We start from the raw sequence: 24,608 nt of genomic DNA, 5'->3' as shown, positions 1-24,608 counted from the left end.
AGGGACAGGTAGGGACAGACAGATAGGAAAGGAGAGAGATGAGAAGCATCAATTCTTTGTTGTGGGCACCTCAGTTGTTTATTGATTGCTTTCTCATATGTGCCTTGACTGGGGGACTACAGCAGACTGAGTGACCCATTGTTAAAGCCAACAACCTTGGGCTCAAGCTGGTGAGCCTTGCTCAAACCAGATGAGCCCACAGTCAAGCTGGCAACCTCGGGGTTTTGAACCAGGGTCCTCCACATCCCAGTTCAATTCTCTATCCACTGCGCCACTGCCTGGTCAGGCTATCTTAAGGTATTTTTAAATTTCCCTTTTGATTTCTTTTTTGACCCATTGGTTATTGAGGGCTGTGTTTTTTTAATTTTTACTAATCTTTGAGTTTCCTAAACATCATTTTTGTCATTAATTTCTAATTTCTTCTCATTCTATTCAACAAACAAATCTGTATTATATCAATTCTTTTATATGAATGGTGTTTTTTTAATGTCTTAGAGCATTGCCTTTTTTTTACTGTTGATTTTCTACTTAATTGTATCACTTATTTAAAGTAAGGTTTTGAACCATCAATAGAACACAAAGACAAACTTCCAACTGGGAGAAGATATTCACCCATGACATACCTGATTGTATAGTAATGAGCTAATATCCAAAATTTATAATGAATGCATAAAAGTTAACACCAAAAAAACCAAACAACCCAATTAAGAATTGAACGAAGGACCTAAAGAGACATTTTTCCAAAGAGGACCTACAGATGGCCAACAGACATATGAAAAGATGCTCAATGTCACTAATCATCAGAGAAATGCAAATTAAAATGACAATGAGATACCAATTCACATCTGTCAGAATGACTAACATCCATAAACCAACAAATAACATTTTGATAAGAATGTGGAGAAAAAGAAACCTTTATTCATTGTTGGTGGGACTGCAGATTGATGTGGCCACTATGGAAATGGAGGATCCTCAAAATATTAAACATAAAATTACATTATGACCCAGCAATTCCATTTCTGGGTATATTTTCAATGAAACCTGGAACACTAAATTGAAAGATATATGCACTCCTATGTTCACTGCAGAATTATTTACAAGAGCCAAGATATAAAAGCAACCTAAATGTCCATCAGTAGATGATTAGATAAGATGTGGTACATACATACAATGGAATATTACTCAGCCATAAAAACAAAAAGATAACCTACCATCTGCAAAAACATGGATGAACCTAGAGCGTATTATATGCTAAGTAAAATAAGTAAGATAGAAAAGGACAAATACCATATGTGAATTCACTTATATGTGGAATTTAAGGAACAAAACAAATGAACAAAGAAAACAGAAACCAACTCATAGATACAGAGAACAGACCGATGGTTGCCAGAGGGGATGGGATTGAGGGGCTGGATGAAAAATTGAAAGGATTAAGAAATACAAATTTGTAGTTAAAAACTAGTCTGAGGGATATAAAGTACAGCATAGAGAATATAATCAATATCATTTAACAACTATGTCGGACTTACCCAGGGATTGCTTTGGAAAATGTATTAATGACTAACCACTATGCTGTACACTAATGAAATGATTATAAAATAATGTTGAGTGTAGAAAATAAAGGCTTTGAAGTCCCCATCTATTATTGTCAAGTTCTTTACTTCTTCTTCCATTTCTGTCCATTTTTGCTTTGTCTAATTTTGGTGCTCAGTTGTTAAGTGAACATGTATTTATATTTGTTATATTATTCTGATAAATTTACCCTTGTAATATCAGAAAATGTCTCTCTTTTTTTCTTGTGATTTTTTTCTTGTCAGGAGAGATGGTTTAAATTCTTTTTTGTCTCATATTAATATAGAGCTTTTTGATGGTTGCTGTGTGCATGATTTATCTTCTCCCAATTTTTCAATATTTACTTTACTTTCCATCTATTTGTCTATTTGAATCTTAATCGTGTCTCCTGTAGACAGCATATACTTGGACCTATTTTTTTTTATCCAATGCAATGACTGCTGCCTTTTGATTGGACTATTTATTCCATTCATATTTACTGTTATTATTGACATAGTTGAGTTTACATTCATCATTTTTATATAGCACATGCCTCTTTTGTTTCTCTATTAATTCCTTCCTATGTTATTTTGTATTAAATTACTATATTATAATATAGTATTTTACATTTTTAGTGACTTTCACTCTATCTTTCTTTTATCTATTTTAATTTATTGGGATGACATGGTCCACCAAACCCAGGTTTCAAGTGCACCACTCTATATAACACCATCTACATACCACATCATGTACCCTCTATCACAAACGAAGTCTCTTTTGGTCCCCATTTCCCTCCTCTTTGCCCTCCTCCCCCTACCTCCCTCTCTCCTTCCCCTCTAGCTATTGCCACCCTGTTGTCTGTACCTATGTGTTATGTATACTTGTTTATTTTTGCCAATCCATTCAACCTCTTTCCTCCATTACCCTCACCCCACCCCTCTGGCAGCTGTGTTTCTGTTTCATGACTATTTCTATTTTGTTCATCAGTTCATTTTGTTCATTATATTCCACTTATAAGTGAAATAATATGGTATTTTTATTTCTCTGACTAGCTTATTTCACTTAGCCTAATAATCTCCAGGTTCATCCATGCTGCCTCAAAGGTAAGATTTTTTTTATAGCTGCATAGTACTCCATTGTGGAAATGTACTATTGCTTTTTTTATTCACTAATAATATTGATGGATACTTAGGCTGTTTCTAGATCTTGGTCACTGTAAATAATGCTGCATTGAACATGGGAATGCATATATTTTTTTCTGAATTAGTGTTTTGGGGTTCTTAGGACATACTCCCAGAAGTAGGATAGCTGGGTCGAATGGTAGATACATTTTTAGTTTTTTGAGGAAATCTCACCTGCTTTCTTACAGTTTGTTCTCATTTCTAGATCTCAGTTTACCTGTGACCTTAATTCTTATTACAGTATCTTCAACGACCTCAAATCTAGCCTATCCAAACTCTGACTTCCTTGCTCTAAATTCTAATGAGCTTCACCTATAACTACTAACGTGTCATCCCTTCCCACAGCCTACTCTGTAAGGCATTATCCAGAAGTTGTCAATGTATTTATTTTTCAGTTCTTACTTCCCCACATTATCGCACTATCTTACAACATAACCTTTCAACTTTATTTATATTCTTCCCTCTATCTGTCCTTCACATCATTGAGAGATGGCTAATTTTTATTTACTACAGTAATTTTTAAAAATGACTTCTATTTACTGCAACTTAATTAAAACATTTTCTGGATTTTATAACAGACACTTTTTAAATGCTCCAAGTCACTCTGTTGACTTTTGTTCTAAAATTTACTCCTCCTTAAACAAGAAGATTTTTATGACTTTGCTATGTGCCCAAAGCAAGGGAAATTAGATTCTTTGCCAACATCACATTGCACCTGCTTATCATTACACTCTATATAATGTATGTTAGATTAAATGGTTAGCTGACATGAACTTACAGTACTGTTTTAGCATTGTACCAAAATGAAGGAAGCTGGGGCTGTAGGTGTCTCAGCAGATGTTTGAAAGGAGTTCTATGTTAATGAAACACACTGTGTTTGTGTGCACAGTGGAGAAGCCAATTCTGCACATCCTGGGTTATTTTAGGCCTAGGCACCACACTAGTTACAAGTTGTGCCTGTGCCCAGCCCCATTTTCATTGTTACGGAATAGTGGCACTGCCAAACCGAGGACAATCTACAATAGTTACTACTGCTTGCTTTAGATTAGCTGCTGCTGCATTAGATTTAGTCTCTCAGGAAAAATTGTTTTCAAATGCTGGTGATCTACTAATAGGTTAATAGCTTCTTTCAACTAGTCGTCGCCTTCAGTCCTTACTCCTAACAATTGGGGAATATTAATGAGGTTTTGTAAATCTACTATTTTTAGATTCACCTTTTTTAAAAAAACTTACTACAAATCAGCACATTTACTGTGTTTTATTTGTACAAGTAAAAGATTCTGGCATATGGTCAGAAAATCTTCCAAGTTTCAGGGTCATTTGGGGTTTTTTTCTTGGTTCTTATATTTCTGTTATTATCAATAATGATCAAGGTGTGGAAGGAGTGAATTAGTTGTCTACCAATATTGCATACAGAAGTTTCAAGTATTTTAGTAAAGATAACTTGACAATTATTTCCAATCTTTACTATTATCTTTGCTTTTACTTCTATAAAAAAATCTGAAATCTACTATTTAACAAGTTTAATTATATGAAAAATTCATTATAATGATATATATAAGTTAAAAAGAAAACTGAAGTGCTCATTCAATAAACAGTATTTTTTAATCAAATAAAAAGTCATTCATTCAAGAACTTTAATTCAAATAGCTTTTCATATCTAAACTCTTCATGCCAAATTTAGTCTCATGGTAATTGAAAATTGACAGAGAAATTCTATATCAATAATGACTTTTAGAATGAGATGCATACACACAAATCAGATGTACATACAACTACATACACATATACATACATAAAACTGCATTTAAAGTAAGAAACTGAAATAATATTTGGATTGTATGAATGTCAATATTCTGGTTGTGCCTGACCAGGTGGTGGCGCAGTGGATAGAGCGTCGGACTGGGATGCCGAGGACCCAGGTTCAAGACCCCGAGGTCACCAGCTTGAGCGTGGGCTCATCTGGTTTGAGCAAAAGCTCACCAGCTTGGACCCAGGGTCACTGGCTCGAGGAAGGGGTTACTCAGTCTGCTGAAGGCCCATGGTCAGGGCACATATGAGAAGGCAGTCAATGAACAACTAAGGTGTCGCAATGCGCAACAAAAATCTAATGATTGATGCTTCTCATCTCTCTCTGTTCCTGTCTGTCTGTCCCTGTCTGTCCCTCTCTCTGACTCTCTCTCTCTCTGTTTCTGAAAAAAATATATATATTCTGGTTGTGATATTGCACTATAGTTCTTGTAATTACCAATGGGAAAACCTAGGAAAAGGATACATGAGTTCTATTACTTCTTATGTATTTGTAAATTTACATAATTTACAGTTATCTGAAAATAAAAAGTTTAATATAATTGTTTTATAAATCTAAATAAGATATGTTCTACTGTAAAAATATGAATAACATCTAAATTTTAAGTTTCTTTATAAATAATATAAATTATATATAATCATGTTATAGAAATTATTTATCTTTATATCATCTATTTAAATTAACATTTTGGTCCAAGTACTAACATTTTCAAAATTACTTCCCTTAGAAATTCTTAGGTGGCCCTGGTCAGTGGCTCAGTGGATAGAGCATCAGCCTGGCATATGGACATCTTGGGCACAATTCCCAGTCAGGGCACACAAGAGAAGTAACCATCTGTTATCTCCCTCTCCCTTTTCCCTTCTCTTCCTTTTTTCCTCCCACAGTCAGTGGCTCTGGTTCACACAACAGTGCCAGGTGCTGAGGATAGCATGGATGGTCCAAGCATCAGCCTCAGGCACTAAAAATAGCTCAGTTGATTTGAGCATTGGCCTCAGACAGGGGTTGCTAGGTAGATCCCAGTCAGTGTGCATGCAGGAGTCTGTCTCACTATCTCCCCTCCTCTCACATAAAAAAAATTGTTAAGTAATTTTATTTTTATAAATAAATTCATAAGTATATTTTTATAAATTTATAAATTTCTATTTTTATGCATTTGACAACATTAATAATTAAACATGCTGAACTGGAGAGTTGGAAATCATCTCTGCATTAGGTCTAGAATAGTTTACACAACTTGATCTTCTATTAAACTTATTTATGAATGTCTGTTCATGAAACTGTATAGTTATTTCTATCTAGGTATATTTTTTATTCTCAACAACAACCATTATGATTTATCAAATAATCAATGTTAGGATTATATATATCTTTATTTTTTGATAGATGCCAGCCACTGAATGTAGAATGTAAATAAATAAAATAAGAGATCCTAAAAAGTAAAAAAACCTTAATTATAATGGCTCTATTGGTATTTCAAAACAGATTAAATATAAAGATATTGAATGACTTACCAAAATAATGCCAAATTCTCTGTATCATATTATATTGATTACACGTGTATCCATCAGTTTCTTGACAGGATATAAATTTCAAAATACACTTAATAATTTGCAAATAGTATAATAAAGCATTTAGGAGTATAGGGAAATCAGGGATAATGCAATACTTTCGGGCAAAAGGGAGGCTATCTACTCCTCCGTGGGCATGAAAAGACAAGAGAAAGCGCAAAAGGGTGTGCTGAAGCAGCTCCTTTAAGGCAAGAGAACCAGCCAATTTAATTACTATAAGTAAGTTTCCTGGATAAGAATCAAATGAGAAAGATAAAGATTGAATCTTGAAGAGCAAATAAAAGATAGAGTAGCATGTTTCGTATTTGTTTTAAGAAAATAGGAATATCCTTGTCCTTTAGAAATCTAAAGTTATTCGATAATGACCATTTAAAACTTATGAGCACTACTTGTAGCAAAACCAAACCAAATAGAAACTGCATTAACCAAGTTGAACAAATCCAATTTCATTAAACTTGTAGCACCTACTCTCCTTCTCTTTCTCCTCCCCTACAAAAGAACAATAAAAACAATGAAGTCATGATGACATGTCTGGGGTTCATTCAGTATGCTATAGAACACTCCCAATTGATTCATTCGATGGACTTGTGTTGCGCACCTTTCTATGTGCCTGGAATTATGTGACATACTGAGATACAAAGATGAACAAGCCTAGGTCTCCAGGTACACATATCTCAATGATAGCAGTTATTTCTCATTCTTTCACAGGTTTTTTTGTATCATCTCCCCTGTCCCACATCAGTTGATCTATTTTTATAAGTGTACTTACTGGTTTGCATCCTTGATGCTTACATTGTACTTTTAATCTACTCCTTTTCCAAAGGACATTTATATTACGTATTCTCCTCTTGGCTGTTTCTGCAAATTAGACTTAGTGACAGTGGAACATATGAACACAAGTTCATGTGATAGACCAGTGAATTTCAGGTAAAGCTGAGTGTATTGCCTTTTGGGTCTAAAAGCAAGAGAGAAGCAAAAGTTCAGAATCTTGCTGATTTTGTCGGTATAAACTTCCCTCAGTCATCCCCTCTCCCTCTTCTGAACTTTCATTCTCAGACTGTGGTTGGTCACTGCTTGCAGTCGCCTTATCAGTGTCACCCTTTCTCTATGTTTGTTCTCATTATTTCTGTTATTTTGATATAAATTTGTAATGCTTTTCATTAAAGTCCATCACTTCTGCATGTGGCCCTTATTCGAATACCTGTGGTTAGTGGTCCCAGAAAAACCAATATTGACTGATGGAAATAGTTTCTAAAAAATAGCTATCCGGTAGAGGTGCTGACACCTGGTAAAATTATATCCTATGGACCTGTCTCTTGTGTGCAGGGGTACATAAACTATTTTAACTGTAGTGTCTGCAGGACAGTTTTAGATAAGTCAATCATTCTGCCACTCGTAAAACCTGAGACAACATGAGCTCTAAATCTTTGTTCCTATGGTAATGTACTAATCTGTTTATTATCTCTGCTGCCTTCACTGACCACTGGCAATGGTGATCTTAGCAAAATTCCAAACATATCACATTCCTGCAAAATAATACACCATCTTCTTCAGACTAAAATCCATACTGGCCACAGACAATCCCTCCAACTCATTCCTTGTTTGTCCCCAAAATTAAGCATCAGGACATATCAAATGAACAATAAGATCCTAAGGTTTCCATCCCTCTTCATACTCTTATAACTTTTTATGTCCTCTGCCTTGGCTAGACTATCTTTTCCTCTAAGACCAACTGTCTAAAACCAATATAAATTTCAAGAATGAGTCAAGCCTTTCCTCCTCTGCAAGAATCCCCTCTATTGTCTAAACATGTTGAGACACCTTCTCCCTTTGGTACCCTGCTGTAATCTGTACTTATCTCTTCTTGTAGTACTTTTTCTTCTTTTACCAGTGTTCTTATCTCCCTTACACCATTCTCTACATTATATTTGTATAACCTTATTCTTCTAAGCTTGGTATTCTCTTTTTTTTTTCTTAAAAGATGGGAATTATCTTTTTATCTTCTTTATGGTTCTCATAGGACCTTGAAATTACTAGGCATTAAATAAATATTTGCTGAATAATTATATTAGGTGTTTCACATTATATTGATTATCACATGCATACATTAGAGTCCTGACAAGACATGAATGTCAAAACAGAGCTGAGTAATTTGCAGAGTATAATAAAGCATTTCAGTAGGGTGTAGAGAAATCACAGAAATATTGCAATACTTTAGGGCTGGTAAAAGGGAGGCTAAGCATTTCTCTGTAGGCATGAAAAAACAAGAGAAAGAGCAGAAGGAGGATGAGCTGAGGTAGCCTCCTGCAAGAAGTTCCTGGAGCATCCAGAAAAATGGTATTGCCAAGTAGTATAATAATTCTGCCTTCCTAATATTATTCATTGAAATTTTGTGCATATTTTATGTATTTCAGTTATTTTATTAAAAAATTAGCTGAGGTATGAAAAGCATGAATAGTTTAGTTTCAATTATTCTGGTATATTCAGCCTTCTCAAGAAGGGAAATGAAAGAGAATGTAACAAACAAAGCAAACCTCACTGGGAATTTTGCATTGATTCTTCTTCATGTGTAATATTATTAACATGACTATTTTGTGGAGTTTACCTACAAATAAATCTGGTCATAAAAAATAATTTAAATATGAAGTTTCAGATCTTTGTCCTAATAATAAAGGCATAATGAAAGTCATAAATTAGCAGTTTACCACTATGAGATACATTTATATGCTCTGTTAGTACTTTTCAAACATTTTCTGCCTCTTGCTTAAATCAGTCACACCTGCTTTTAAAGCTCATAGAATTTTTCATTTCAGATATCTCAAGTTTACTCTTAAGAAATATAGTGATTGGGAAAATGGATAGATAGCCATAAGATTAAGAAGCACAGTTCTTGAAATAAAGCAAAATAAAAGGGCCTATTTTTACAAATAACTTTCCTGTAGTTGATTCTTGCAGCAATCAAAATACCATTGAGGCAGAAATCAAAATGCCATTGAGGTAAAAATAGAAAAAATCAAAAGAAATGATGCATAACTTCCTATATATATGATTTTAAAATATATAACATATATTTAACATATATCTCCTGATATTAAAAGTTGAATAATTTATATTAACTTAATAAAAATGTGAGCATTATGTGCAAAATATATTAAAGAATAAAACAAATTATTTTTACACTATGTTGGTAACTGAAACATGAAAAGGCAATCCACAAAGTGAAAAAATATTTGCAAATTCTTATTAACAATATAAAATAACAAATACAAATTAATAAGAGAGACAAAATTGGCATGCAGTTTTAGGTTAAAGGCATGAATAGACACTTTACAGAAGAGAACATTCAAATAGATAATTACTATACATACAAAATGCTGAACATCATAATATCTCTGGAAAATATTCAAATTAAACCCATAATGAGGTAAAACTATATACATGCACACTGGTTTATACATCTGATAATCAATTTGTATATAATCATAAACATACATGTATGGAAAATCAATTCAGTTATTTCTTGAAAATGTGGGCCTTTTGAATGCTCAAGCTTACACCTCAATATAAAAAAACAAAAATAATAAAAATCAGAGGGACATGGATCGTAGGAGAAATAAATATGTACTCTGGATTTGGAACTCTCATTCAGAGAGATTTTTTGATGGTTGTAGTGAGGCAAGCCACGTGTATTAAAATTCACTTTATTTTAGTGGTTTTCCATCACCGGTCCACCAGAAATTTCATGCCGGTCTGTGAAAGACTTAACGACCTTTATGTTGGATGAAGATTATATAGTCCATAATCATTGGGTCTGTAATCTTTTTACAATATCAGAGCAGTTAACTCTTTTGCAGACTGGTGGTGGAAAAACGCTGCTTTATTTAATGACTCCTTTGTATTTTTTTCATTTTAAACAGAACTTTTCCTTTTGATACCAGAGAAATGTGCTTGGTCACAGTTTGGGCATGGAGTTAAAGGAAACAGAATGAAAGTTTAGCAGAGGTTCCCTTGAAGAAGGAAGGAACAAATGAAGGGACAGAATGGAGTGAGAAGGGTGGAAAAGAAAACAGAAAAGGTTAATTTATCATTTTTTTCCACTTTGTCACATCCATGTTAATAAGTGCTTTGAGTTTAGATTTAATGGTCTGTAATAATATACAGCTTGGACACAAAATTGAATCTAGTTACTCTCTGTTTGGAGCAATGTTATATTCTAAATAATTTGTTCTCTATTCAGATACTAATATATTGATTGTATAATCTATGTTAATTCTAAGATCTGTTTATTAATGCAAATTTTTGGGATAAAAATTGATTAATATTTAATTTAAATAAATAGACAAATTGTGTTTTCAACCTAAAGGCTTCACAATTCATCTGCAGAAATATATTTAAACTAACAACAACAGAGTGAAATATATTTTAATAATTATTGTACCCCCCCAAAATGAAAAGCAATGTTAGGCACTTTTTAAAAGGTAAAACATTATACTAATTACCACATTCTATGTTTTTATCCCTATGCTCTCTGATAATTATTGAGACACTAAAACAAAAATTAAAAAAAAAAGACATTGGGCCACAGTAAACACTCACACACTACTGATATTATGGTATTTAATATCTTTGGTGACTATAATATAATTATGATCAGAAATCAGGAGCCAAAATGCACACATAAAAATCACTATTATGCTACGAAAAAGTACATATATTTGAAACTAGTAAAAGTTCTCTGTGGCTATAGGTAAATTTGAATATTATCAGTGACTTCAGCTACTCTATGATTTAAAAAGAACAGATTTAGATATGTAACTGTCTAGTGAGATTATTGGATGCAAATATTCAGGTTGCCTTCCTTTCAAAGTGTTCCAGTTGTTCTTCATCTTTCATTAAAATTATAGCATCTGTTTCAAGTGGCTAGCAATTTCTTTCCCTTTATCTTATTGACCTAAAACTAATGAGAATCATGTCTGCTATGTTTTCAGAATCTATTGCTGTCCTCTAGTTTGAGCCCTAACTTGCCAGGCACTATTGACAATTGGAGGTTTGTTATGGCAACCAGGATATTTAGAGATTTCTGGTAACATCCAAAGCTCTTTTTCAAAGATGATTTAAAAATAATAAGTAAATAAACAAACCTTTTTAATTATACGCCACCCCCTCATGTTCACATTTGGATCAGTTATGATTGCAGCCAGAATTACTCGGTTTAAAGCATCTCATCTCTTAGGAGCTGTCATCTTTCAGGAGTTACACAATGAATCTTTTCCTGGAATTATTAAACTCTGCCCTTCTCAGGTGACCTCTTTGACCCAGGCCCTTCCCAATCACCAGCCTAAAACTGATTTGTCAATTTCTCTGAGGATTCCTGTCATTTCTGTTTAACTCACTTTATCTGTCTTGATTCCAACTAGATGCATGGTTTAAGCACTTCTACTGAATTCCTTTATTTCTGGGATATACCTTTATTTTAAATTTTCTTGGCTAGTTTATTTTCTTCTCTTTTTCTCCCATATACCTCGGCAATACATTTCAATTTATATAGCATTGGCACAGAATTTTTCCTCTATTATTCCTCTTCTGCCTCGCTTGTAATACACTCAGCCTCTAGCAATTTTTCAAAATTACCATTTAAATTTCCTACTAGTTACAGCTCCAGTGCTTTCTGTTCCAGGTAAGCAGGTCTTGGTTCTTATCTCTCTCTTGAGGCACCTAGGTCTCTAGATCTCAGAGAGTAGTTTGTCATGAAACCTAAGTTCTTTGATGGGTCCAAAAAAAGTCATTGAGTTTTAGTTTGGCCAGCTTCATCTTAATGTGTGAATGAGAGTGACATCTTCCAAGCTCTTTGCATTTCAAATTTAAATGAGATTTTGGCTTTGATTTTTAATATTCCCAATTAATTCTGATACTTTCTGTTATTTTATTCAGTCAATATTTAATTTGCTTACATTTAATACATAGTTATTTTATATCTTGTATATAAATGTTTGGATTAGTTGATATCTAAATAATTATTTATGGTATTTAATTTTGGATAGGTAAGTACAGAGTTATGTTAAAACTGTTTACTCTTGAGGAAATTTCGGTTTGTTTCTGCTGGGTTCGTTAAGTATCATCATTCTGTAGACACTTTCATTAATATCTTGGTTTGGGCTGTCTTGGAATCAAGGATACTAAATATTCTATCCTCAAAACCATATGAAAGCAGATTATTATTACTTCTTCTCAGAGGGATTTTTATTTCCATTTTCTAGTTAGTGTAGGTTAGACATGCCTCTCATGATTTTATTACCCTTTACTTTTATGGAAGTTGTAACAATACAAAGAACCTTTTTCAGGTTCAGCTGTTGGTTAGACTGTACATTCCCCCAAATCTACTTTCCCAGTTACTGGTATTTTTCCCAGGATACCCTGGGTCTCTGATTTTGTTTTGTATTCTTCTTTCTGATCTTGGTTTATTTTAATGAGTCCGTTAGTGATTTCCTTCAATCTTCTGTTAGTTCAGCAGTATATTTTAAATAGTTAACATTTTGGGGGTAAAATCTATATATTTTGCAAAAGGACTTTTCTAAATATCTAGTTGATAACTCTGCTGAAAGCTGAATAATTCACTCACTCTTCAACCTTCTCTAAATGGCTTCTTATTTCACAATTACTATGACAATGCCCTGTCATCAGTGATCTCTAGGTTGAAAACTTTTTGGCTCCTAGACTTTTCTGTCCCTTTGTTAACCATCTGCTCATCAGCATCTTGCAGAGCGGACCTTGCTTCCACTTTTGAGATGCTATATTTTTGGCTGCCTGGGTAATCATTTTCCACTTATGCCAGGCAAATTTCCTGATTATTAGTATACTTATTATTAAAGGGGGGATAGGAAGGGAGAGAGAGAGGGAGGGAGGGAAGGAAGGAAGGAAGGAAGGAAAGAAGGAAGGAAGGAAGGAAGGAAGGAAGGAAGGAAGGAAGGAAGGAAGGAAGGAAGGAAGGAAGGGAGAAAGGGAGAAAGGAAAAAGGAAGGGATGGAGGGAGGAAGGAAGGAAAAAGGAAGGGAGGGAGGGAGGAAGGAAGGAAGGAAGGAAGGAAGGAAGGAAGGAAGGAAGGAAGGAAGGAAGGAAGGAAGGAAAGAGGGAGGAAGGGAGGGAGGGAGGGAGGAAGGAAGGGGAAACTGCAGAAAATTTAGAAACATTTATCTGCCTTTTCTTCTTCATATAAAGCCACTATCTATCCTTCCTTCTCTAAGAAATACTCCATGTCTTCTCCATTCCATATCATTTCAATGCACTGATCTTTTATTGCACATTTTGACAGTACCATTCAGTTTAACACTACATTTTTGCTTTACTTTTCATATGTGTAAATCTTGAGTTAAACATATTTTAAAGACCCTAAGAGTAGGAATTATTGTGCCCTTAAATAATGTATCTCTCAACTACAAAATTTAGCACAGTGCACAATTATGAACCCATCATATTTGTGTTAATGGAATAGTGTCTGGCACATGGTTGTTACTCAAAAAATTTGTCAGATTCTATAATGGCTTCTTATTTTGTTCAGAGTCTGAAATAGTGCCACAAGACTTTTCCCCTACTCTCACTCCCTTAATCTCTCTGCTGACACCTATTGATTTTGTCCTCACTCCACACCAGCAGCATTGGCCATCTTGCTCTTCCTTGAACATGCCTGGCATGCTTACACCTCCAAAATTCTGCAGTTGCTGATTTCTTTACCTTCTTGCTTTCAAAATATTATCATGGCTTTTTCCTCAATCACGTTCTAGTCTTTACTTTAATGTTAATTTACTTCTCACTAACCATGCTTTTTAAAATTTCATCTTTCCCGAAAACTTTCTATCCCATTTTATCCTTCCAGATTTATTTTTCTCTCTAGGGTTATATCACAATATGATAGTCCTTAACTTTTACTCTCTATCTTTTTATTTTATTTTCTCTAGAAGAAGGAAAGTTCCAAAGAGCAGTTGCTTGTCTTTTTGTTTATTTTTTTCTTCAATTTCCTGGAATACATTCTAATACATGGTAGGAGCTCAGAAAAAATATGTTAAATACATACATAAATTAAGTGGTGAACTGTTTGTGTGGCTTTGAATAAATGAGAAGGCTATCATCAGAAAATCTTTCTGTATTTTATAAACCCCTTACCTAAGAAATCTTGGTGAGAAACTGTCTGATTCCCAATTAGAAGTTTATATTAACAGATTAATTTTCAAGGCTTCTCTTGCAACTACTCACATGACCATTTAACTCATCAGATACATCCTTGAAGTTAAATTATAAATTAGAGAAAGGAAATGTCAAAGGTGAACTTTTTTCTTTTTTTCTATGGGATGCTTCAAAAAAAAAAAGGGATTTTAAGGCAGGTATGGTATAAATTAAGGGAATCATTGACTACCTTCCGCTGCTTAAAGTCATAAAATAGCTCAGCCATTCCCGAAAAACCAGCTTCATCAATATATCCCCAATTTTGTATGATTTCTTTTGCCTGGCAATACAATTATAAACTTTTCAGTAACCTATAGAGGCATTGATTTTAGCTTTATGTTTTTGTTTAATAACTTTCACACAGTTCTAGCCTTTTCCACTTCAGAATCTCTCTCACTAAACACTCAGGGGGCAAAAAAAAAAGTTACAAGATTGACACACTTAAGGGGATTCTAGACCTTTTGTTTGCTTCTTGTTTTATTAGTAAAAGATTTGAACACAAGAAGCACTATCATGTTTCTGATCTAGTAATAGTAATAAAAATAAAACCACACCATAGTTTTGTAAATTATTCATATTTTTTCTGTGACACTTTCTATTAAAGTAGACCTCTTATAAAATTAAATAAAACCATCCATAGTCTTAATAGCAAGACACAGTTCCTAGGCTTCCACTTAAGGGACATACATGGAATTCATACATGACATTGATAATGACAATTTGTTACTTGAGAGTATAATCATAAATTGTTACTTGATGTATAATGCAACCTCACCCATCATTTGCAGCGAAACTCTACTACATTGACATAATTTTATTAAAAATTTGGTATTTTTTAAATAATGAAAAAAATTACAGATTTGAACATTTTATGTTTTTATTTGCATTGTGTTTATCAGAGAACTGAAGCCTCGATCTAATATTTGACTACTTGATGAATCTCATTTCTAAGAGGTTATATGCTCATTTTATAAGTCAGGTATAGATCTGAATCCTGGCTCAACAATTTATTGAGTGGGATATCTTAGGCTAATTACTAAAATATTTAGAAATTCAGTTTTCTCACAATTAAAATGAGAATTAATTATATGTTACTATTTGTTACATAAATTAAATGACATAATATATATGTCATATATATATAAGTATATATATATGACATATATAAATTCTAATTGTTATATGAATTAAATGACCATTTAAAGTCACACACACACACATACACACACAGCTCTAAATAGTACCAGATACTATTTAATACCTAGAATGCATACAATAAATTAAATCTAGCTTCTACAATAAGAGCACAATGTAGAATATGCATCTAGAAAAATCTGTCATATAAATTAATACAAATATTATTACTATCATTGTTTTTTATTACCGTTCTACTCCAGTGATATGAACCTATTTTTGATTTTATGAGTCTACAGTGCTCTTTTTTGGCTTCTGACACTTTTCATGCCTCCCCTCACCTTTTTGGAATGTCTGTCTTTTTTTCTACCTAGTAATTACCTGTTCTACAGCTATAACTCATATCCAGTGTCACCTCATCTTTGACTTTCCTAGACCAAAAAACCCCTGATACCTGAGTTGTTTATAAAATACTGACTTTATGTCTGATATAAGGTGTCTGTCAACTAATATAAGGTGCTTTAAATGTTGTCAACTGTTGATATCTATCACCAGATTATTACTCATCAAAGGAAGGAGTTATGGATTGTGTATCTGTTTCTCTCAAAGAGCTAGCATACTGCATTATGATGAAAAATGGCTGGTTTCATTATTTCTTTTTTTGCAAATCAATGCTGCTTTCTCTAATGCAATTCAATATTCTCTGTCAGGTATTTAATATTTATCTTGAAGCCATACTGGAATTAATGAGATGCAGAGAGAGGAGAGCATGATCTCTGACCCAACATTTCAAGCTTCATTTCATGGTATCTATAATATTTAATGGTAGATGAGGAAGTAATTTGACTGAATATCACTGCAATAGCGATTCAAACTATTGTGTAATGTACATTGTCTCTAAAAGAAAAGACACATTATATTTCATTTAGGACAATCAGCATGATTGTCTCATTTTGGAAAAACTACCAATGTCCTGTCATACATACAATTTGAATAACTTAAAATACAATTTGTTTTCAGGTTGAAGATTTAGTACTATGGTGATCCTTAAAATACCAACTGATATTTCTGAACATTTTTTGGTTTTGAAGCATACATTTTTATAAAGTCGCTAATTATAGGGCTATTGTACATTTTCAGAGCCATAGCACAGATAAATTCCTTTGAATCATGAGTAAAATACATGAAATCACTGTAATCTAGAGAAACAAATAGTCATTTAATTTTCAAAAGACCTCGACCAGAATATATTTTCTTGCTTTGCTCTCTCATTGCCCAATGTGGTTTGGTCTATCTCATATGGGACAACGAATCATGATCTTTCGTGTCCCTCATCTTGAGAACAGGGGCGTTCAAGTCATCCTCATTTATCTGCCATTACTAAAACCATTCTTCTCACTTGTAGGTCATGACAATCTCTATACCAATTTCCCTCTCCCCTGTACAATGATGTGTTGCAGAAAAACTGAAGATTCCAGTTGCTTGAAAGCTATGTATTGATTTATTTGAACTTGTTCTTCCAAATTCAAGGTGAATCACTGGACATAACTTCTGAACATGCATTCAAAGCTTTATTTTACCCTAAGCTATATGGAGAGGTCAGTAATTAGAAGTTTGACAAAGTGAAAAATTTTCTGAAATGTGATCTTAAGGACTAATAATCCCTTCTAGAATGTCACTAATTAAGATCCACAATAGAAGAAGAACATCTGTTGTCAGCTTTTTAAAATGTGTTTTTTTTTAATTTTTAAACTTTTAATTTGTTAAAATACATATAAATGTACCATATTAATCATTTTTTATTTTTCCCCTTACACCTCAATATTTATACACCTAGTCCTTCAATACACATATAAAAAAATCATATTTTGCCAATATTAGCACACATCCAATGAAAATTTCATCTTACTTATTCTGAGTTACTCCCTTTCCTACTCTGATTCTGTGATGCCTATTTTATTTTTTACTTTTTAAGTGTACAATTCAGTGGCATTACAACCATCACCACCATATAGCCTTAGATTTCTTTCCATCTTGCAGTACTGAAAACCAACAATCATTAAACAATAATTCCCATTCCCTGCAGCCTCTGGTAACCACCATTCTCCTTTCTGTCTCTATGAATTTGGCTAAACTTTGTGCTCATATAAGCAGAATCATACAGTATTTTGTCCTTTTGAAACTGGCTTATTTCATTTAGCATAATGTCCTTAGCTGTATCCAGAGTATATAGCATGTGTGATTCTGTGATTATAGCTACATTCCATATTTGTACTGCCTAATATGATAGCCACTAGTCACATGTGGCTATTAAACACCTGAAATATGATAAATGTGATTTAGGATCTAAAATTAAAATTAAAATTTATTTTAAAGAACTTGAGTTAAAATTGTCATAGATGACTAGTGGCTATTTCATTAAACAGCACAGCTCTATATAATCTGTGTTTATGATTTCCTAATTTATCAATTTTAGATATGATTTTATTGCTATTATATATTATGGTTAAATTTATATACATCCTCTCATGCAACCACTATCAGTTTTAAAAATAAATTTATGTCCCAGTTATTTTTGTAACAGTTTTTTTCATTTCTTTTAAATGGTTTATTGACTTTATTAGGGTAATATCAGTTAACATAATTATACAGGTTTCAGGTGTCCAATTATGCGAAACATCTCTGTACACCATATTGTAGTTCACTACCCCCACAAGTCCAGTCTTTGTCCATCACCATTTAAAATAATGAGCTGAACATCTGTGTTTTATTAATCAACTATAAACAACCTGCTGAATGGTATTAACTATCTTGTCTTTTCTTACAGCTTTCTGTACTTTTATTTTTACATGTCATAAAAGTTTATAACAATGTGATTTCTTCTGTAATCATAATTCAGGCTTCATTGTTTTGAGCTGAAAATATTATTTTCAGCAAATCAAAAAAGCATTACATTTACCTCTTCTTTCTGTACTGATATTTGTTTCTCTCATATATTAAATTGAAATTCCAATCAGTTTACTGGAAATATTTTATGGGAATCCCCAGGAGGATATTCAGATTAATTTTCTTGGCTACATAATGGTTCCCAATATTTTTCTTCTCTCATGCTTTAACTCCGTTATGGGCTGTCTCCTGTGTATACAAGGTCCCAAAGTGGTGGCAATCCACTGTTCATACTCATCAGTGATTAGAAAAAACATGTACAATTCTCTCTCTCCACCCCACCCCCCACCATTGCAATGTACGCACATTTGAACATTGGTATATGTTTTTAAGATGAGCATTATGTCTATCCATGATTAATAATTTGCTCTATGCTTAAAATAGCCTCAGAGAATAACCCAATTCATTTAGTATTTTACTGAAATAGGAAAATTAACCAAAGACTAGAATCTAGGGCTAGTAAGTCCCAATTTTTATTTTTGCTTCCTCTAATAAAATGTCCTGCCAGAAGGAAGGTGTAGGCTCTTTCTCTCATAAACTACAAGACAAAAATATCCCAGAGAGATCTTTTAAAAATTGAGATATTTTTCTTATATTTGAAAATTCATCAAGTCTCAGTTTAGAAAAAGATGCCCAAGAGAGCAACCAGATAATCATTCTCCCTATGGTATTATGTCAAATTTTTAAAATGTTGAGTTTGAAGTTTTTCAGAGTAATTTCAAATTTTTAATGTAAGGTTTTCCTTCACCTATGGTAATTTATTCCAGTTATTTCTATATCATCTTACCAGCATCTCACCACTCATTTATAACTGATTTTTGTGTCTATCAATAGAATTTTTATAAGGCAAAAATTTTGTTGGGAAGGGAAGCACACGTGAAAATAATCTGATAATCTAGCCAAATTTAAAGTTGCCCAAAACAAAATCACAATGACAACTAATTCTTTCATTACATGAGAAGATTCTAACCTTTTCCCCCACATTGGGTCCAGGTTTAATAGGTTTCAATGCATCAATATCACCTAAAGTTTCTCTAATTTCTATTTTGAAATTTCCCATATGAGGCATAAAACTAGTTCCTTATCAGAGATATTATATTTTCCTCAAACTCTTAGTTTCAAGTTTGCACTGAAACGGTACATTTTTTAAAATGAGAAATCTAACTTGCCCTTGAGAATGTGTCCTGAATTTTAAATATGACTAGCCTATCTAATTTCTTAAAATTCACATATATGTCACTAAAGCATCGTACTTCTATTCCTTATATTAATTAGGATTCTTCCCCTGTTTTATTCTGATTACAAATAGGGTCTGGCTCTTCATCCTTATTTCATACCTAAATTTTCTCAAGCATATATTCCTTGTGATTAATTAGCTATGAATTGTGTTTCAAACTCTTTCCACATGGACCACCAGTGGAATTTCTTCCTTGTAGAAACTTCTGTTGGAGAAAAAAAAAACTAATCTCAGAATAAAACTTGAAAATTAGTGAAAATGTATGGCTTGTTTTGGGGGCTTGTGGTATACACAAGCAGGTTTCCTTATTTTGTTTCTATTTTTCTTTCTCTAGACTGTCGGTGGTGAAATGAATAAGAAAGATACAAATAATTCTGCCAGTTTTTAAAATACTCTTAATAGATTTGTTTTCACTCAAGAGAGTTCTGAAAGATGTGGTTTTGTTTTCTATTTAGCTGTTGTTATCTTTGTTTCAAAAACTAAGGCAAGCAACTTGAAATAGTTAGCTGATGACAAATAGCTAACCAACAAGTAACTCCAGAGCACCAACAAAGATACGGATATTTTTCCCTGGGACCACTGAAAACAAAGCCAATGCTACCTGTGAATGTGCAGGTGTGTGAATGCAACTGTGTGTTTGCTGGTATGCCAAAGGGCCAACCTCAATCCTGTGTGAATACTAATCATTCACTACCACCCAACCCAACTCCAGAATAGTCACTGCTGTAGTAATTCACAGATATAACTGTGAAACGTTCAAGAGTGCTATGGCAGCACAGATATAGTAAATTTCCTTCAAGTGAATGAAAGGTTTTTAAGTGTTGGGAACCAATAAGCTGATGAAATACAATTCTCACATGTGTTAGGGGCATCAAGCTGGTTTTTCTTAATTAAAGACTATCAGCATATCTAGTCATATGTATGTATGTATGTATGTATGTATGTATGTATGTATATACTTCAATAGCCACAGAAGAGGTAAAAGCCTGAGAATCCTATTGTTCAGATGAGAGATGTGTTAATTATTGGAATTCTTAAAAATACTTCTGAACTCTTGTCCAGTGATAAATTTGTCATTGAAAAATGATATAGCAGTATTACTCTATCCACAGAGACTGTCTGCATTTTAAATAGAGGTCTCCTATTTAAAGCAAATCTAATTGACTTTTTTAATCCCTTCTTTTTCTGTTGCCCAGGGGAAGCTCTAGGAGCTAAGCTCTGTGATATACTCTAGGCTCAATCAAATTGGTCTATTAACTGCAAGGAACCCCCAAAATGTGCCTCTTGGTGGTATTCTCTTCTTAGAACCACCAATACAAAAAGTCCCTGAGCTCAACTACCTGAAAATAAAGTATACTTTCTTTTTATTTAAAGAAATCAACCCAAAGCCCCCTATATACTCAAACAAAAATAAACACAATGTGTGCTCACACACAATAAAACAAAGAGCAGCTGAAAAAATTCTACCTCATTTACCTTTATGTATAAAAGCTATATTGCAGCTTGACCCATGGTGGCGCAGTGGATAAAGCAATGACCTGGAATGCTGTGGCCATCAGTTGGAAACCCTGGGCTTGCCTGGTCAAAGCACATACTAGAAGCAAATGCTACCCATTTCTATTCCACCTTTCTCTCTCTCTGTTCTCTCTCTAAAATCAATAAATAAAATCTTTCAAAGAAAAGCTATATTGCAAAGTCTTGAGACATATATGTTGGGGTGCTGTGCGAATGACAAGAACATATTTGTCAGGCCCTTGAACCCCTCCATTCTGGTCATGAGTATGAGTCATTTGTTAAGCATATCCTTGTACTTAACCATCACTGGTAATTCTGCCTCCTATACCAGAAAGAAAGAAGTCAGGTGCTTGGCATTTCTGTTTTATGTTTTTCTCAAGATGTAAAAAGGATGTGAGTTGGAAACAAACATTGAGATGAATGGTGGTGGAATGACTTAAGTAGTCCTCAATAAGGCCACCATTTAAAAAATAAAAGTAAATTAAAAGTAAAATAAAAATTTCATAGAAAGCCTGACCAGGCGGTGGCACAGTGGATAGAGCGTTGAACTGGGATGCATAGGACCCAGGTTCGAGACCCTGAGGTCACCAGCTTGAGCGCGGGCTCATCTGGCTTGAGCAAAAAAAGCCCACCAGCTTGAACCCAAGGTCGCTGGCTCCAGCAAGGGGTCACTGGGTCTGCTGAAGGCCCGCGGTCAAGGCACATATGAGAAAGCAATCAACGAACAACTAAGGTGTTGCAACGCGCAATGCAAAACTAATGATTGATGCTTCTCATCTCCCTCCGTTCCTGTCTGTCTGTCCCTGTCTATCCCTCTCTCTTACTCACTCTCTCTGTCTCTGTAAAAAGAAAAAAAAAATTTCATAGAAAAAATATAAATGCAACACAGGGTAATTTTGTGATGCTTTGATATAAGTTATCCTTTTATTTCTTTTGGCTTCATTCTAATATTTTAATAATACTCGTGTTTTATTTTAAATACAAAAGTTATATTTAAAGTAATATTCCTTGTTGATAATAAAAGAAAATATTTTTGATGATGGCAGCCCATCAAAGAGGTATAACTTCAAAGGAAAAATATTTCATGTTTCAAAGTTCTGAAGTGTTAAATTCTTTTTATAATAGATTTTATTCATTTACTTGTCAAAAATCAGTTAGAGCTAAGTCTTAAAAGGAGTATGAAACTGCATGGAGCCATTCTTTTAGAAATAACTGTTAAATATTTAATAGCATATGCAAATTGCCATTGCATTAGGATTCTCACAGCAAGATTAATCTGAGGTTAGAGTACAATATACCTGAACATCCCTTCTCAATAATGAAAATTTTTATTTGTATTCCAATCAGAAAATTACCCTGCTTGCTGAAAGTTGCAATGCAGGAATAGGTGGTTAGTTGGTTGACCAAACTGCACCTGCTTCCTTTTTGGAAGTGATTTTTCTGAGTCTTTGAAACTCACTGCTTCAATATGCTTGCTTCTAGTTCTTCGATCAACTTCGAAGACGATCAGTGTCATCATTATCAGGAACAGACTGTCATGTAGCATGGCCTCCAGGGACTTAAGTTCACCAAAATGGACATGATAAAGGTAGAATTTAAGAGATTTTATTGACTTTACCTTGTTCCTAATAACCATTGATGTAAGGCATTTTTCAGGTTTACCCCTGGCTCAGTGATTCTTATGCAAAGATTTTATAAGCCAGTCTTCATTTGTTCAGTACTCAATTATTCTACCTCAACCAAATGCAAGTTGTATGACTTGGGAGGTGAGGATGGAAATGAGGGTACAGAGAGAGAATGTTATCATAAAGAAAAACTAAGCTAACTACTGAAGCTCTACCTTTTGTTCTGAGAACAATCCTCCAAAAGTCTCCTTAAATTCTAGGCATTTCTTTTTTATAATTATTGACATCTATTCGGAAATCCTTATGATTCTAGGTTTCAGTGTACATCTTCGATTTTGTAACTATTTCTCCTTGATCTAGCATTACAAGTTCAGGAGGCAAATATAAGGGTTGCGTATGTCCAACACTTGACCTGTGAACATTGATAAGCCAGAGGATTTTCCCAAGCAATTCAGTACTCTCAGTAAGCAAATGAAAACTGAAAGTATATTTCACCAAATTCTGTATCATATATGACTCAAAATCCTTACTGTTTTTATGGGCAAGCCTAAATATGTCCATAAATCCAACAAAGTTATTTTCTTTTATTCTTTATTATTATTTTTTTTTACTTTTCATTGAATTTATTGTGGTGACATTAGTTAATACAATTATATAGGTTTCAGGTATTCAACTATATAATACAACTGTGTACTGTATTGTGTGTTCCCCATCCTAAGTATTCTTCCATCACCATTTATCCAACCTATACCCTCTAAGACCACTCCCACCACCCATTCCCAAGGATAATCACCAGATAAAGACAAGTACCCTATGATTTCACTCATATGTGGAATCTAATGAACAAAATAAACTAACAAATAAAATAGAAACAGACTCATAGACAAAGAATAGACTGTGTCAAAAAAAGAAAAGGGGGGTGGGAGGTTAAGGGACTATGTAAAAAAGGGGGAAGAGTTAAGTCAAAAAAGAAAAGAAAAACTCAACAAAAATACTAAAATATTAAATATTCTATTCTCTTATATTTTACTCCTCTTACAAAACCCTGTATTTCTTGGCCTTATTAAAAAAAATTCAATGTAATCTAAATTTACCAATTTCCTACTTAAGGCAGAATACTACGATCTTTGGGAAAGATGAAAAGAATTGGATTAAATTTGAGAAGGGCAAGGAGCTGGGTTTTTTGTTTGTTTGTTTGTTTTTTACCTTCTTCCCCCGGAACCTATTTTTCACTTTTTCTTCCTTGATTTGTGAAATGAAGACCAAGCCCTATAGCATATTATTGCATTCAGACTTCCTTTGCAGTCAGCCTCATATTGAGTGCAGCCCATGGAAATGTTAAGCATAGATCGGAAGGTTGGAGGAGACAGATGTGGAGATATTTCTTATATGCTCCTTCCTATTCCGACATTAGTTGTATCTCCCTAGGGCTACAATGACTACCAGGAGGCCCCTCTGTCAGAATTCCACGTAGCACCTTGCTTCAGTACTCCACTTCTTCTGTACCTTCACCCCTGGCATGGGAACGGCAGCTCGTTTACTATTAGTGTCTAAATCCATCATGATGGATTTATGACATTCACTCTTGAAATAATCTTCCTTTTCACTATTTTTAAAGTTGTCTTTGTACAAAAAACTAATATGTTGTCTTGCTTTTTTAGTTTTCAGTGTTATTGTGAATTGTTCCAGCTTTCTGTGCCTCCATGGAAATTGTATAATTGTTTTAGGAGATGTTGGCCAGGTGCCAATTTAAATCTTACATATTTAATTAGAAAAGAATATATTTTGGTATTGTGATGAGTTGTTTTCTCAAAATTTATAATT

General features: G+C 33.6%; 1 pseudogene; it reads right to left on the bottom strand.

Annotated features, from left to right (window-relative positions):
• Window positions 1–24,347, bottom strand: part of LOC136322195 (endogenous Bornavirus-like nucleoprotein 1) — a 90,387-nt pseudogene extending 66,040 nt beyond the window's left edge.
• Window positions 24,348–24,608: the final 261 nt, after the last annotated feature.

This window comes from Saccopteryx bilineata, chromosome 2 (genome assembly GCF_036850765.1).
Source record: "Saccopteryx bilineata isolate mSacBil1 chromosome 2, mSacBil1_pri_phased_curated, whole genome shotgun sequence".
Lineage (NCBI taxonomy): Eukaryota > Metazoa > Chordata > Mammalia > Chiroptera > Emballonuridae > Saccopteryx > Saccopteryx bilineata.
The sequence above is the reverse complement of the archived record's forward strand: the minus strand, read 5'-3'. Positions and strand labels throughout refer to the sequence as shown.